Source organism: Ursus arctos, unplaced genomic scaffold, assembly GCF_023065955.2.
Source record: "Ursus arctos isolate Adak ecotype North America unplaced genomic scaffold, UrsArc2.0 scaffold_4, whole genome shotgun sequence".
Lineage (NCBI taxonomy): Eukaryota > Metazoa > Chordata > Mammalia > Carnivora > Ursidae > Ursus > Ursus arctos.
Window position 1 is genome coordinate 911,472 of NW_026623056.1, and position 7,231 is coordinate 918,702.

Consider the following 7,231-nt stretch of genomic DNA (forward strand, 5'->3'; position numbering starts at 1 on the left):
GAGCTCCACTGTTTCTGACATTGCATTGTTACATGGAACTCTCCAAGTTCTGTTCCAAATAAAGCCAGGCCCCCTGAGATAGGGCTATGGAGTTTTTCATCCTTACAGTATGCCTGTCCTTCTGTGCAGAGCCTGAGTACCACTGCACAAGAGCTGAGGACAGGGACAGCAGCCCATTTCTCCTTAACTGACATCCTCCTGTGTGAGTGGGCACTAGGAGAACAAAGGTTCTGGTCATCTCAACTTGCCGCTTCTGGCATGAACTTCCACATTGAGTAAGCTGGAGGATAGGGGTGCTAAGTGGGGCCCTGGTGTTCTTATCCTGCCATGTCTAGAATAGAGTTGTTGTTGTTGTTTTTATTATTTATTGCTGTGCTAAGAATATTTTTTAAATGATTGCTATTTTTATATTCTATTTACTTTTTAAAAGATTTTATTTATTTATTTGAGAGAGAGCATGCACAAGAAGGAGGGAGGGGCAAAGGGAGAGGTAGAAGCAGACTCCCTGCTGAGTAGGGAGCCTGACGTGGAACTTGATCCCAGGACCCTGGGATCATGACCTGACCCGAAGGCAGATGCTTAACCAACTGAGCCACCCAGGTTCCCCCTGTGCTCAGAATATTTAACATGAGAACAACCCTCTTACAATTTTTTAAGTGCACAATATAGTATTGTTACCTTTAGGGACACTGTTGTACAGCAGAAATTCCAGAAAAGCTGAAATTGTATACCCATTGAAGAGCAACTCCCCACTTACTCCTCTGTCCAGCCTCTGACCACCATCATTCTACTTTCTGTTTATATGAGTTTGACTTCTTTAAATACCTTATATAGGTGGAACCTCTGTTCTACAAGTAGGTGTGGAAAGGGGAAAGATAACCTCATTTCCTTGGTATTCACCTGGAATAGAACATGTTTAACACTTAAGTCCTTACCACTCTAGGGTAAAACCTAAGAACACAATGCTAGACTGGATCATGCAGAGAGGGAATCCCTATTTTCTTCACCACACCTGCCTAGATTAGAGTACCCAGAGTAGAGCGGAAAAGCGCTTCTACAATATGGAGTTCCAAAAGGAGACATGGGGTGTGGGGAGGCTTAAATGCTAGACTGCTATTCTTAAGACTTAGTAGGTGTTCTAAATGGTCATTTCTCTATTTTCTATATGATTTGGACAATTTCTGGAGACTGTACATTATCGTTCTCTATAAGTTTCACGAGTGAAGTATCTGTTTTGTTGGAGAGAAAGTCCACTAGGCTCCTCACTCTGCCAGTCCAAAAGTTCCTACCTTATTTGATTCTGACATAGAACATCTTCAGACAGTATTATGGAACTCACCACTTACTCTGTTCAATGTGTCATCATTTGTGCACACTCTGTTACCAAATTTTCCTAATTCTACCTGATAATTTAATCAGAGCCTCTTCTCCATTACCCTCCACAGCCTTAGGTCAGATTTCATCATTTTTTTACCTAGATTATTAAAATAACACAGTAATTACTTCACAGTGCTACTACCATCACCATGTGAAAACTCAATTCTTTTCAGTCTCTATTTTACCATTTCAAGTGCTCCTCACTCATTACAGAATATATTCCAAACTACTTTGATTGATATTTAAGACCCTTTGAAGTTCTTTTTTTTTTTTTTAAAGATTTTATTTATTTATTCGACAGAGATAGAGACAGCCAGCGAGAGAGGGAACACAAGCAGGGGGAGTGGGAGAGGAAGAAGCAGGCTCACAGCAGAAGAACCTGATGTGGGGCTCGATCCCAGATCGCCAGGATCACGCCCTGAGCCGAAGGCAGACGCCCAACTGCTGTGCCACCCAGGCGCCCCTGAAGTTCTTATTCTAACCTAACTTTCTGTCCTCCTCGAAAACTCTCCCTTCTTCACCACCCAAGCTATCACATATTTCAAACATACCAGCTATTTTCTGTTCACTCAATATGTCAGAATACTCTATGCTTCCATATCTCCCTACATATAATTATCTCTGCCTAGAATTTTCTTCTTGCTTCTCTCTGCAGCCAATCAATGTCTACCATTAAACACAAAAGTTGCCTTTTGGGGGAAAGATAGCCTCTTTTAGGAGACATTTTCAAACTCCATAAAACAAGGTTTGCCTTTCGCATACCTGTATCATCATACTTAGCGATGGGTTCTTTGGGGTCAGCACTGAATAGTAAGATTCTGAGATCCTTGAGGACAGTTTCCTGACGTACAGTATGGGCCCAAGAAAGTTTGAGACTTGCTGATTTCAATACTTATTTCAAGGCCTCACTTTAGCCACTTGAAAACTGGTCATAAAGAGTTTCCTTATATCTTAAGAGCAATATCTGCACTATAAGAACTTATAGTGCTGGAAAATAAATTTAAAGTTAAAACACCAAAATTTTGTCCCCAGAATTTTTTTTAGAGGAAATCAAAGGGCAGTATATTCAACACTCGAGAGTTAAAGGATATTAGAGAACAGAAAGCAAATTCACTCAAGAAATTGGCCAAAAGTAAAAAAAATTAAATCAAGGGCAAATGCTAAATACAATCCCTACCACCAAGGAATATACAGCAATGCAATAGAAATTGGGACTATTAAACATTTGAGGACAGGAAAGGAATATTTGAGGAATCACAGAATTTTACCCTGGCCAGTAATAGAGGATGAATATTCATTCAAGAAGTAAAGAACTATTACTGTAGAAAGTATGGGACCTGGTGGAGTATTAAATTGGGTCAATATCCATTGTTGAACCACAAGAGAAGATTGAATTAAACAGTCGTTACAATTTATTTAAACCCATTGTCCCAAAGGAGGGTGAATATCTTTTAAGCTGACCATAACCAATTCATCAAGTATAGAGAAAAAATGTGAATATCTATTTATGTGTCTAAACTTGAAAAGATAAGTAAACTTCACTAATATTTAATATTCAGGTAATTTTTGCTACTCAAAATTAATCTGTATAATACCTAGTCACATTACTTACGATACTTAAGTTTGTCTGAAAAGGTATGAGTTAACAAAAGACAGATGGATTTAGAGGAGTTCTCTTTGCAGTTATTTGCTTTGAACACATTTCTATATATTATAGCTTAGGTGTGCCAAAATTGGGAGAAAGGGATACTGAAAGATTACGTTATTTTATTTTAATTTGATTTGTTCTCCAAAACTTCATGAGGAGCTCAAATAAATTTGTGTCAATAAGCCTTGCGCTGAAGATAATTCTAGTTATTAAAACTCATAAATGATTATAAAATGATAGGGTTGACAATTTTACCATAATATGAACTCTTTGTCAGCTAAATCACAAAGTAAAAGAACAAGAAGCTATGAGAACTGACAATAAGCTGGCTAAAAACATTCCAAATTATTAAGAAACATTATTTTACAATATGGATTTACTTCCATTATTATTAACAATGAACTCAACAATCTATACTGTACCTTGATAAATTAGCTAGTGATCATGATACGCAAAACATTTAAAAAGGAAATACAAAATACATAAAACTCTACAAAATTTTTGCAGTATTAACACTCTCCAGCTAATAAATGAAGGGTTTAAATTTTTCACTAAAGGTGTTCTTGAATGTTTCTTACTAATAGCAAAAGGATAAAAGCCACATTCTACTGAAAAATACTTTTGTTTTCAGCCACTGTAAAAATGACTTACATAAGCAATATGACAATAAATAAAATGCATTTCTTATCAGCAAACAATATTGTATAGTACACAGAAAACTACTACTGATTTCAAGTTAAATGATTTGTGGTAGAATCAGATTTGTCTTATGGGAAGGAGTTTTGTGTTATACAAAAGTATGGATGATTTTAACATCTGTATCTAATAATCTTTCATCAACTGTAATGATTCCTATAATAAACACGATGTCTATGACAAAAACCACATTAAGCCATGGGTTAAGTGGTGAATTTGACTGGAATTAAATAAGAACTTGCATATAAGTGACAGCAATATCAGCCAATTTGAAAGTTATTCATGACAACCTTTGTTGGCAAGTTATTATTGAAGCCTATGGTACAAAGTACATCAAGGTCATCAATTATGATTAATTTTGTAAAAGCAATATCTCTAAAACAAGAATTTATATTAATATTTTATAGTAAAAGGGGCAATGATTATGAAACTATTTTGTGCCATATAGATATTCTTTGGAAATCACATAAATAATTAAATTTTAATAAGTATAAAACAGTTGTATCATCAATGTATCATTTCAAATTTTAAATTACTTAGCATAATTTATTTTAACTTTGTCTTTTAAAATTTCTACTTCCTGACTATATTAATGTTGAACATAATATATGCTGTCAGTAGTAAATTTATAACATATAGAGATCTATTTTTATGTTGAGGATGTTATGCTTAGAGAAGTCTGGAGATTATTCATCTAAAAAATTACCCAAAGTTGTTAGAAGGAAGGTAAGAGGTTAGCTTGGAGTGATATGAGGGAAAACAAGCATCCATTAATTCAAAGATGTCTAAAATTCCTATAGCACAACCGATCAACCAACACTCTCATGCCCACTGTAATCAAGCCAATGCTCAGAGAGAACCACAGCATGTTGCAGGGCCAGAAATTAAGTGCAAACATCTCTCCTGGTCCTGCTAGGGCAGCAGCCTCTGTGCTCTAACAACTCCCAGTGAAATATGGAATCCCAGAGGTCCAACACATCTGCCTCCAAAGTGATTCACATCTTTATAAAGAAGATACTATATACATTCATATACAGAGCATCGCAGAGAGTGAAAAGCAGATTTATAATTTTGATTATCCCCTTGAACATACTGTTCTTCATACTGTGTCTTTAGAACAGGTAAGTGGAAACATCATCGAGAGCTAATTCATTAGAGATTTAATATACTGAAGATGGTATTTTAATCAATTTTGTATTGACTGGAAGGAAAAACTGTGGCTTTTGAGATATCAAATTCTCTCTCACTGGAGATCACATTCACAGTGACCGATGGCCAAGAATTTTTATACAAAGTTAAAGAATATATGCTCTCAGCATGATATTGACAAGTAAAACTTGGCAGTAGATGGTTAGTGATTAAAGATGATGAAAATTAAGAAAAGCAAATTGTGAGCCTCCAGTTAACTCATACTAGCATTGAAAACAATGTAATAGTGAGAAACTCATTTTTTTCTTTTAATCATTTCAGGTGCTGAAAGGACATGTAAATAGGCACATCATAATGAGAGCTGGAGAAGGAGCAGGCGAGGGAAAATTAATGACCAGAACTAGATAGGCAGAAAATCTCTATAAAACTGACCGTTACACCACAAATACAAGTGAAATCTTAAAGAAATAAAAAGGGAGAAGTCCTAGGACACCTGGATGGCTAAATTGGTTAAGCATCTGACCCTTGATTTCAGCTCAAGATCTCCAGGTTGTGAGATCGAGCCCCACATTAAGCCCTACATATGGTTCTGTGTTAGGTAGGGAGTCTGCTTTGGATTCTCCCTCTGCCCCCCACTCCCCGGCTCTCTTTCTCTCTCTCAAATAAGTAAATAAATAAATACTCATTTTTTTTAAATGGGAGAACTCCCTACAAAATGTTCATATGCAAGGGAATGAATGAAAATGTGAGTAATTAAGGAAACTCAATTATGAGTACTTAAAATAGTATGGAAAATATCAACAAACTTCCTCAACAAAAACAGAGAATGGCACGCTTCCAAATATATAAGATAGTCAAAAATATAAATCAAATAGGGTACATTAATAAATTTAAACTTGGGGCACCTGGGTGGCTCAGTTGGTTAAGCGTCTGCCTTCGGCTCAGGTCATGATCCTGGAGTCCTGGGACTGTGATCTGTGGGGGGCCTGTTTCTCCCTCTCCCTGTGCCTCCTGTTCCCCCTGCTTGTCCTCACTTTCTCTCTGTCAAATAAATAAATAAAATCTTAAAAAAAAAAGAAATTGAAACCTAAGTTGGATCAGATATGCAGTATATCATCAACTACCTCATAGTGAAATATATTTGAGTAAAAGCAGCTGGTTAGTACTAGAAAACTGTTAAAAAAACTAACATATTAATAATAATTTTAATTTAAGAATAAAAGCAAAAAAATGTATAATAGTTTGAGTTTCATTCAGTACAATTCATATACTCTGAAATTTACCAATTTTAAATACACACTTCAATGATTATTATTATAGTCTCATAGTCATGCATCCATCATCAAAATCTTATTATAGATCATTTCATCACCACAGAGAGAAAACTGTCCACTTACACTCACTCCCCAGCTCAAGGTAATCCCTAATGTACATTCTGTTTCTATAGATTTGTGTTCACCAGACATTTCATAAAAACAAAATAATACATGTGGCCTTTTGAGTCCTGCTTCTTACTTAGCATAATGTTTTTGAGATCCTTTAGTACTTTAGCATAAGTATAAATAGATTTTGAAAAACATAGAATCAGTCAAAATTGAAATATTTCTTTTTACTTAAAGTGCTGACAATGAAAGAAAAAGTATTTACTTGACTCAATTATATATATATATATATATATATATATATATATATATATATATATATATATATATTTAAATTCCATTTAGTTAACATACAGTGTAATATTAGTCTCAGGTGTAAATATAGCAACTCAACACTTCCACACAACATCAGGTACTCATCAAGACCAGTGCATGCCTTAATCCCCATCACCAATTTGACCCATCCCCCCACGGCCCTCCCCTCTGGTAACCCTCAGTTCGTTATAGTTAAGTGATTCAGTTATTTTTAGATTAAGTAATATATATTGTATACACATGAGCAAGAGCAGAAATGCTCATATCTACCTACTTAATAAAACAAGTCTTGGCTTGTTCCTTTCCTAATGGGGATTTATATGGAAAATTCTCTGGATTGTAATTTGCATTTACATGAATGATTCAGATTCAGCACATGCCATCTCCCTACTCATTCTGTGCCTGGCCAGAAGCTTACACATACACTATCTCACCTAATACCACATTTCTTTAAGGTGGTCCTACATCTAAGATATGGGAAATTTACTTAATTATGTTGACCTAGACTTTTCATTTGCTAAGTAAGATATAAGAAATAAATGACTACAAAGTCCCTTCTAGTCTAATATAGAATTATTTTTCCTCCAATTTCCTCAAAAGCACATCATAAATTGAGTAAAAGTAATTATAACAAAATGTGCAATTGCTTATTGAAGAGGAAGAA